Source organism: Neofelis nebulosa, chromosome 6 (genome assembly GCF_028018385.1).
Source record: "Neofelis nebulosa isolate mNeoNeb1 chromosome 6, mNeoNeb1.pri, whole genome shotgun sequence".
NCBI lineage: Eukaryota > Metazoa > Chordata > Mammalia > Carnivora > Felidae > Neofelis > Neofelis nebulosa.
Window position 1 is genome coordinate 154153165 of NC_080787.1, and position 8473 is coordinate 154161637.

At 64.2% G+C, this 8473-nt stretch overlaps 1 protein-coding gene across 3 annotated transcripts in view; it reads right to left on the reverse strand.

Moving 5' to 3' along the window:
- Positions 1 to 7881, reverse strand: part of FRMD1 (FERM domain containing 1) — a 29519-nt gene extending 21638 nt beyond the window's left edge. For 2 of the 3 annotated variants that reach the window (XM_058735929.1, XM_058735926.1), the window contains exon 1: positions 7608 to 7881. The gene's annotated coding sequence lies outside the window, so the exon portion shown is untranslated. The other variant, XM_058735927.1, reaches the window with a different exon arrangement.
- Between the last annotated feature and the right edge of the window lie 592 nt (positions 7882 to 8473).

An 8473-nucleotide genomic window follows, 5' to 3' on the forward strand; every position in this document is an offset into this window, starting at 1 on the left:
ATAGCGGATGGCGAGGAAGGAAGGAGCCGCTGGAGACGCGCGATGGCCCGGTCCTCTTTGCCGCGCCTGCCTCCGGGCGGACGGCCCGTCCAGGGCCTCCCGTGGGTCTGCTGCCCACACAAAGCCCCGGACCCTGAGGTGCCCCTGACCTTCCCAGAACACCCCACGCTCCCAGCACGTGTCCCGGTGGGGCCTAGTCGTGGGTGGCTTTAAACAGCACTTGCGGGGCGCCCGGGTGGCTCAGTCGGTTGAGCGTCCGACTTCAGCTCAGGTCACGATCTCGCGGTCCGCGAGTTCGAGCCCCGGGTCGGGCTCTGTGCTGACGGCTCAGAGCCTGGAGCCTGCTTCCGATTCTGTGTCTCCCTCTCTCTCTGCCCCTCCCCCATTCATGCTGTGTCTCTCTCTGTCTCAAAAATAAATAAACATTAAAAAAAAAATTAAAAAATAAATAAATAAATAAACAGCACTTGCGATGAGTAGAGTAAAATGTGCAACAATTATGAGAGAGGCCTCCTGGCCATTAGGGTGCTCCGTGGGGTCCCAGGCCTCCCACCCCCAATCACCCCAATCCTGCCCCCAGACTTGCCCTGATCACACAGGAGCCCCGCCCCCGTCCTTCCCTGGCCCCCTCCCCATCTGCCCCCCATCCTTCCCTGGGCCCTCCCATCTATCCCTCCCCCCCTCTGTCCTTCCCTGGCCCCTCCCATCTGTCCCCCCATGTCCTTCCCTGTCCCCTCCCCATCTGTCCCCCCGTCCTTCCCTGGCCCTCTCCCATCTGCCCTCCATCCTTCCCTGGGCCCTGCCATCTATCCCTCCTCCCCTCCATCCTTCCCTGTCCCCTCCCATCTGTGCCCCCCCCCCGTCCTTCCCTGTCCCCTCCCATCTGTCCCCGTCCTTCCCTGCCCCCTGCCCCATCACCCCCCCTGCATCTTCCTAAAGCTCCCTCCCCCACTCATAGCTGCACCCAAGACCAAGGCTCCTGGACTCCTAGAGGCCCGTGTGAAGTCCCATCATTTAAGGGGGTGAAGCAAGACATCTTCCTTGTTCCACCCCACCCCTCCATTTCTCGGGGGGGGAGTCCCTGTAGACTATGACAAGTTCCTTGTCATCCTCTGGGCCCTCCCACCCAGGAAACCCAGAACTGGGGGCCACTGAGGTTAGGAGCACAGTGTTTGGTGTGTGCCCGAACCTGCCCCCCCCACAGGACAGCAGGGTTCCCTCACTTCGGGGCCCCTCAGGGGAGCTGGCTGGAGTCACACCAAGGGCCCCCTCACCCTGGACAGGTGGCAAGCTAGGGCCAGGCCATCGTCACTGCCAGGAACACGAGATAAGAGCGGGAGGCTCACAGGCTGGCCCCCACCCCCCTCACCGAAGGCTGCTCCTCACTCCTGGGGGGGCACCTGGTGGGGCAGCAGAGGTGCCCTGGGGTCACCCCAGTCCAGCCCTGACACTCGAGCCCCAGGGCTGGGGAGGAAAGAGTGCTGGAAGGGCAGGTGGGGGAGGCGGGCCGCCTGGCAGAGGCCCAGCCAGCCTTTCGGGCTCTCTGGGCCCAGACTCCCCAGGAGCTGACGGTGCATTCTTAGAATTCTCCCCCGTCCGCCTCCTCCTTGCGCACAAACGCTGACCCTGAACGCGGCCACAGCTACTAACAGGAGTTAAAGGTTGGCTGTGACGTGGAGAGGAGGGCAGGAGGCCTGGGAGGGCTGTGTGGACAGACAGACACACGGGCAGACGGAGCCTCTGGGCCCCGAGCTCCCCCCACCGGTTACCGCAGCAACAGGAGTGCCTGCCTTACGTGCCGGAGACACGTCAGTTACCCGAACAGCGTGTGACCCACTTGTCTGTGTGTCTGTCTCCAGCTGGCTTCCACCCCTCAGAGGCCTGGCTGCCAGCTGCCTTCTCAGAGGTCATGCCCTCGCGGGGAACCTGGTGACTCAGGGTCACCAGGGTCTGGGGTCCCATCTTCAGCACGGTCCCCGTCACCGTGCCAGGCGATGGCCAAAGCAGACCGGCTTTTAACGTGCTTTACTGTTGCTGTGAAAGCCTTCCCGCCCGCACCAGGCCAGACCCCCGCCTCCCCCAGGGCCCCAGAACACCTTGCAGGCAGGGGAGAATCGCGTGTAGACTGGGCCCTGGGCCGTGGAATCTGCGAAAGCAGGACTCCGCCACTAGAGGACGTGGGAGGAGCCCACGGAGCCTGGAAAGTGCACACAGGCCCGCCGGGCAGCCCTGGCCAGCGAGCCCCCCCCTGGCCACTCCGACACTTGGCGGGGCCACTCCTTCATTTATTCAGAGGACAGCTGCCGAGGGTCCCTGCTGAGCTGCCAGGCGCTGCCGGTCACTGAGGAACAAAAACAGCTCCCCCCCCCCCCCCCCCCAGCAACGACGTTCCGCCCTTGGCGTCTGCTCAGGACAGAAACCTTGGGACCCCCTCTTCCGTCATCTCCCCCAAGTCTGGGTGGTAGCCAACCCCGACGGCTCTCCCTCCCAGACACGCCCCCACCTATCTGACCGCATTCCCGCCTCCACCACCTGCTCACACCTCTCTCACCTCCAGCCCGGACTGTGGCAATGGCTCCCAAAGTCCCCCCCCTCCAGACTCGCCCCCATACTCAACACCGCAGCCTCCAAAATCTTGCTAAACAGGGGGCAGATCCCCACATTCCTGCCCCCCAGTACAAAAATGGCTTCCACCTCCCTCAAAGGAGAAGCCAGAGCCTTGAAAGTTACCGTGGCCTTTGAGCCCCTCCAAGGGCTGGCCTGTTTGCTCTCTGGCCTCCCTGCCGGCCCCAGAGCGGCGCCCCTGCCTCTGAAGTCAAGGTCACGTTCGTCACACAGGCTCCACTGCCTCTGAAGTCAAGGTCACTGTCGTCACACATGATCCCCTGCCTCTGAAGTCAAGGTCACGGTTGTCACACAGGCTCCCCTGCCTCTGGAGTCAAGGTCACGGTCGTCACACAATCTCCCCTGCCTCTGAAGTCAAGGTCACAGTCATCACACAGGGGCCCCTGCCTCAGAGCTCAAGGTCACCGTTGTCACACATGATCCCCTGCCTCAGAGCTCAAGGTCACGTTCGTCACACAGGCTCCCCTGCCTCTGAAGTCAAGGTCACGGTTGTCACACAGGCGCCCCTGCCTCAGAGCTCAAGGTCACGGTCGTTACACAGGCTCCCCTGCCTCAGAGCTCAAGGTCACAGTCGTCACACAGGCTCCCCTGCCTCTGAAGTCAAGGTCACAGTCGTCACACATGATCCCCTGCCTCTGAAGTCAAGGTCACGGTCATCACACAGGCTCCCCTGCCTCAGAGCTCAAGGTCACAGTCATCACACATGATCCCCTCCCTCTGAGGTCAAGTTCACAGTCATTACACAGGTGCCTCTGCCTCAGAGCTCAAGGTCACGGTCGTCACACAGGCTCCCCTGCCTCAGAGCTCAAGGTCATGGTCGTCACACAGGCTCCCCTGCCTCAGAGCTCAAGGTCACGGTCGTCATACAGGCACCCCTGCCTCTGAAGTCAGGGTCACTGTTGTCACACATGATCCCCTGCCTCTGAAGTCAAAGTCACGGTCGTGACACAGGCCCTCCTGCCTCTGAAGTTAAGGTCACAGTCATGACACAGGCCCCCCTGCCTCAGAGCTCAAGGTCACGGTCGTCACACATGCTCTCCCCCTTCTCCCAGCCTGTCAACTGCAATGAACCAACACATTTCACGTTACACTTGACTATGTCCAGCGTCAAATGGAAATGTCAGAGTAGACCACACGAGGTTCCTTCCTAATTTATGTTGTTTTACGAGGTTGCTCAGCTTTTCTGGACCAACTCCGAGGCTTTCACTTGGTCCCGGTGGTGGAAGTTCCAAGAACTGGGAATCGAGACACAGTCACAGTCTGTGTACAGAACGTCTGACAAGGCTCACGGGTCTTTGCCACGCGCAAAGCATGGGGTCTAGAGGCGAAAGCGTCTCTGGAGGTTCCGTGGACTGAGCACTTGTTTGGAGTAAAGTAAATGCCATCTGAACCTTCATGATGAGATTCTGTCCACAGCCACCAGAAGAGCTGCTCTTTGTGACGACCCGGAGCTTTCTGTGACCTCTTAGGAAGCTGAATTCGGGTGCAGATCAGTCCGAACTAAAGAGGCAAGCAAACCCGTTTTGTCGGAGGGCGAAATGAAAAGGGTTTTGGCCTCCCTGTGTCCCCTGTTCCCTTCGTCAGGCACGGTGCTGTGCAGTCATGCTAAACAGGGGTCCTCAGCTGCTGGTGTTCCGTCGGGACACTCCTAAGGCATGTCTGTGCTGCACAGGTGACCGTGTCCCCACCCCTGTCACTAGCGGGTGGCCTTGGGGAGTTAGCTCCCCCAGACTAGCAGCCCTTGAACCCCTCTCCCCTCTCAGCTATGGTTTAACCGCCCAGGAGCCTGGCCAACACCTGACACTGAACCTCACATTTTATTCAAGTGTATTTTATATTTATGCTTTAACTCTCCCAAATCTCTCACATACACAACCCCATAACACAAAAAGGCCGGTATTGTGTCCATTTTACATTTGGAGGAAACCACAGCCCAAAGGGTAAGGGAATTGCCCAGGAACACATGGGTCAGCGAGGCTGGAAGCAAAGTGGGCTGCCCTGTGCTTCCGCCCTGCCCCCACACCCCCCCTCCACGGTGCCAGGTGCCCCTTGGTCAGGCCGGGGACCTCCCAGCCCTGACCCCCAGGCCGGGTCCTGCATTCTCAGGGGCCTCTGGACCAGAGCTCCCCTGGGTGCCTGGTTTCTCCCAGCACTGGGCATCTTCCGGGGACATCTTCAGGTGGCACAGAAGCCACCTGAAAGCCTGGACTCGGGTCCAGAGACGACGCACACGCATCCTCTTCCTCCAGGAACTCAAAGGAAGAGCGGTGCCAGCGAACCCTCAGAGCTCAGAGAGGGCAGTCTGTGACGGTGCGTGTGGGAGCTGGTGGGGAGGGCCTGGGAGAGTATGGGGCGCACCTCTCACTGGGGGTCACCTGGCCCGAGCCCGGGGCACAGTCACGGGGAGGAGGGAAAGTGCCGGAGCTGGGCGGCTGCAGGGGGCGGGCCGGCCTTGGGGCCCTGGGCTGCGGCCGGGAGGGGTGAGCCGCCTTCAAGGCCCCTAGACCGTGTGGGGCAATGCCTGACGGGAAAACTCTAGAATACGTCCCCTCGGTCAGGTGACAGAGCGGCGGTGGGCGTGGGTGCCGCTTCCGTCCAGCCCGGGGCCCAGATTCTGCCGAGGGGGGTGCCTGGTGTCGGGTCACACCCTCTGCCGGAGGGCGGGCACCAGGACTCTGCATCCAGACTCCCTTACAAAAGCACACTTGAGTGCCACCCTGGGGGCACTTGAGTCCCCCAAGGCAGTGACCCTCCCGTGCCCAGGGTGGGTGGGGGAGGGGAACGGCCCCTGAGAGTGGGGTTCCTCCCACAGGTAGGACCCCCGAAGGGTCTCAGGTACTGTTTGGCTTGTACCTATATGTGTGGGCCAGACTATTTGTTTCTGATGTTTTTTAATGTTTATTTTATTTATTTTGAGAGAGAGAGAGAGAGAGCGCGCAGGGCAGGAGCAGGGACAGAGGGAGAGTGTGTGGGCAGGGCAGGGGCAGGGAGGGAGAGAGAGAGAATCCCAGGCAGGCTCTGCCCCATCAGCACAGAGCCGGACGCGGGTGTGCGTGGGTCTCTTCAGAGCGTGACCCAGGCTCCTCGGGCAGGTGCCCACGGCCCCGCCTCCCCTCTGCACACACCTGTGCGTCCTGCCAGCAGCCTGACTCACTCACGTGGCATATGCTCCACAGACACGTGTGCCAAGACCTCGCTTCAGGGTCAATAGTGCCTCCCTCACCGCCCCCCCCCCAGCCTCTTCCGGGGGCCCCACGTCAGTCCCAGCCACGAAGGCAGGTGAGGGGGACCCACGAGAGCGGCGCGCGTCCCCAGGTGGCCCCGAGCCACGCAGCAGGCACAGGGCGGGCAGGGCCCGGCTCCTGGAAGCAGACAGTCGGCCTCCTTCCCGCGGGCGAGGCGGGGGCACACCTCCCGCGGTTACCGTTGGGGTCGTGCTCGCCTGGCCCCAAGGGCAGGATCTGGCGCCCTGGGTACCGCGGACGGAACTCAGGGAACGACCCCCTCGGGGACCACTGGGCTTCTTGTCAGCATTGTAGCCGTGCCCAGGAGTGGGGGCCGTGTCCTGGGGGCCAGCCCTCACCCAACCCCTCCGCCCACGGTGCCTCCAGAGCTCCCAGAGGAGGGGGGCTCCCCCGGGGGGGTGCCGGCCAGGTGCCATCAGCGGGACGGTGAGAGCCCCGGGTCCCGCAGGCAGCTGGAGGAGCACAGGCCGGAATTAAGGAGCCGACACCCCTACGGCACCGGGCCGGTGCCGGCAGAGTCGGCCGTGCTCACTAGAACGTCGGTGCTGTGGTCGTGATGGCTACACACACCAGCCTCCCGGCCAGGGCGCCCCGAACCCACACGTGCAGGCCGCAGTGTGCGGACGCAGGCTCGCGGGGCTGGGGGAGGTGCGGGGGAAAGGCTGGAAGGGCCACTGGCAGCACAGGCCCGCCTTGCCGCCCCGGTCACCTGCCCCTGGGCTGGGTGCCCACGGTCACAGCCCATGTTCTACATACAAGATGCGGCAAGAGCTAAGGCCAGGTGGCCACAGCACCTTTGTGGTGACAACCACACTAATCAGCAGGTGTCAGGTGTCGCCTGACGCGCTCCAGGCCTGCGGTCCTGCCCACGGAGAGCGGACATTCCTTCCATTCGTTTTGGAATCGGAAAGCAAACTTCCCGTCAAGCTCAGAGTGTGCAGTCTGAGCCTTAGGCTGTGCTTCGAACAGAACCGAAGCAAGTGATTCAGGGCCGGAAAGCTCTTTGGGGTGCAACCTTCTTAAGAATCCTGAGCCCCAGAACCAAACGTGACACCCCCACAAGCCACTCGCTAAACAGAGGCAGCACCTGTACCGCGGCAGACAAATCCGTGTTGTACCAACACCCCCACCCGGCTCCTGAGCCCCCCTGCACCCTCTGAAACCTCGGGCGGGAATTAAGTCACGGAGCCCTCCCGTCTCCCCTCCACCGTTCGCAGGAGCACCAGCCACATCAGGTTGCAAAGGGAAACTTCTGGGGGCGGGAAGACCCGGGTCCCCCGCCAGCCGCCTCCGTCTGTTCAGGCACCTTTGAGCCCAGCTGTCTTCAAACAAGCCCGGAAAACCCAAATACAGGCCACGCGGGGGTCGAGCGCGCGGCGCGGAGACTAAAGGGGCCGCGCAGCCCGGGTGTCCCTGCACCTGCCTCGGGGTCCACGAGGCAAGCGGGGACGGTGGGGAGGGTAAGAGGCGGGGGGGGGTGGGGTAGAGGGTCGGAGGGAGAGGCAGGGTAGGGGACGAAGGCGCCGCAGAGCTGGGACCCCAACCCCACCTCTAAGTCAGAAGCCACCGAAGGGACGACCGTGGGCCCGCGGGAGGGTCCCGAGTCCTCAGCTTGACTTCGGGGCGCGAACTCCGAGCGACGGCGGCGGCGAGGTGACAGTCCGCGGCCGGGTGCCCGTGTCCCCCAGCGGCTCGGCCGTGGGCGGGGTCACGGGGGGCGGGGACGGACGCGCTCACCTGCGGGGGTCGCGGTCTCAGTCCGGGTTGGGCTCATGGTTCCGGGTCGGGGTCTGGGATTGCGCGGGGGTCGGGGTCCGGGTCGGGGTCGGGGTCGGGGTCCAGGTCAGGATCCTGGTGCAGCGGCGTGAACGCGGCCGCCGCTTTTCGCGGTCTGAATGGAGCCAGCCCCGCGGGCGGCGGTTGGGGGCGAGCGGAGGCGGCGCGTCCTGGCTGCGGTGGGCGGGGGCTTCCGTCCCTCCCGCCCCTGCACGCGTCCTCTCCCCTTCCCTCCCCGCCCCGCCCCTCCCGCCCCTGCACGCGTCCTCTCCCCTCCCCTCCCTGACCCGCCCCGTCCCCACTTCCGACCCCGCTCTATCCCTCCCCCGTCCCCTCCCCATCCCTCCGGGGTCCCACCCCACCCTTCCCGGCCCCTCTCAGCCCTTACCTCTCCAGGCCCGCCCCTCGGTTCTCCCCTACCGGCCCCGCCCCTCCTCTCCCTGGCCCCTCCTCTCCTTGGCCCGCCTCTCTTCGCCCCCTTGACCCTGTCCTCTCACTACACTGCCCTGCCCCCGCCTCGGCCCCTCTCATCCCGGCCCCGCCCCGTCCTCTCCCCATCCCTCCGGGGTCCCATCCCGCCCTTCCCGGCCCCGGCCTGCCCCCTTCCCCCGCCGTCTTCTCCCCTCCCGGACCGGCCCCTCCCCTCCCTGGCCCGCTTCTCTTCAACCCCCTCGACCCCGCCCTCTCGCTACCCTGCCCTGCCCCCCGCCTCGGCCCCGCCCTCTCCCCCTCCCCTCCCCTTTCCGCTCCGCCCCTCCCAAGCCATCCCGGCCCCGCCCCTAACTCTCCCCTCCTCTTTCGGCCTCTCCCCGCCGCGCTCCGCCCCC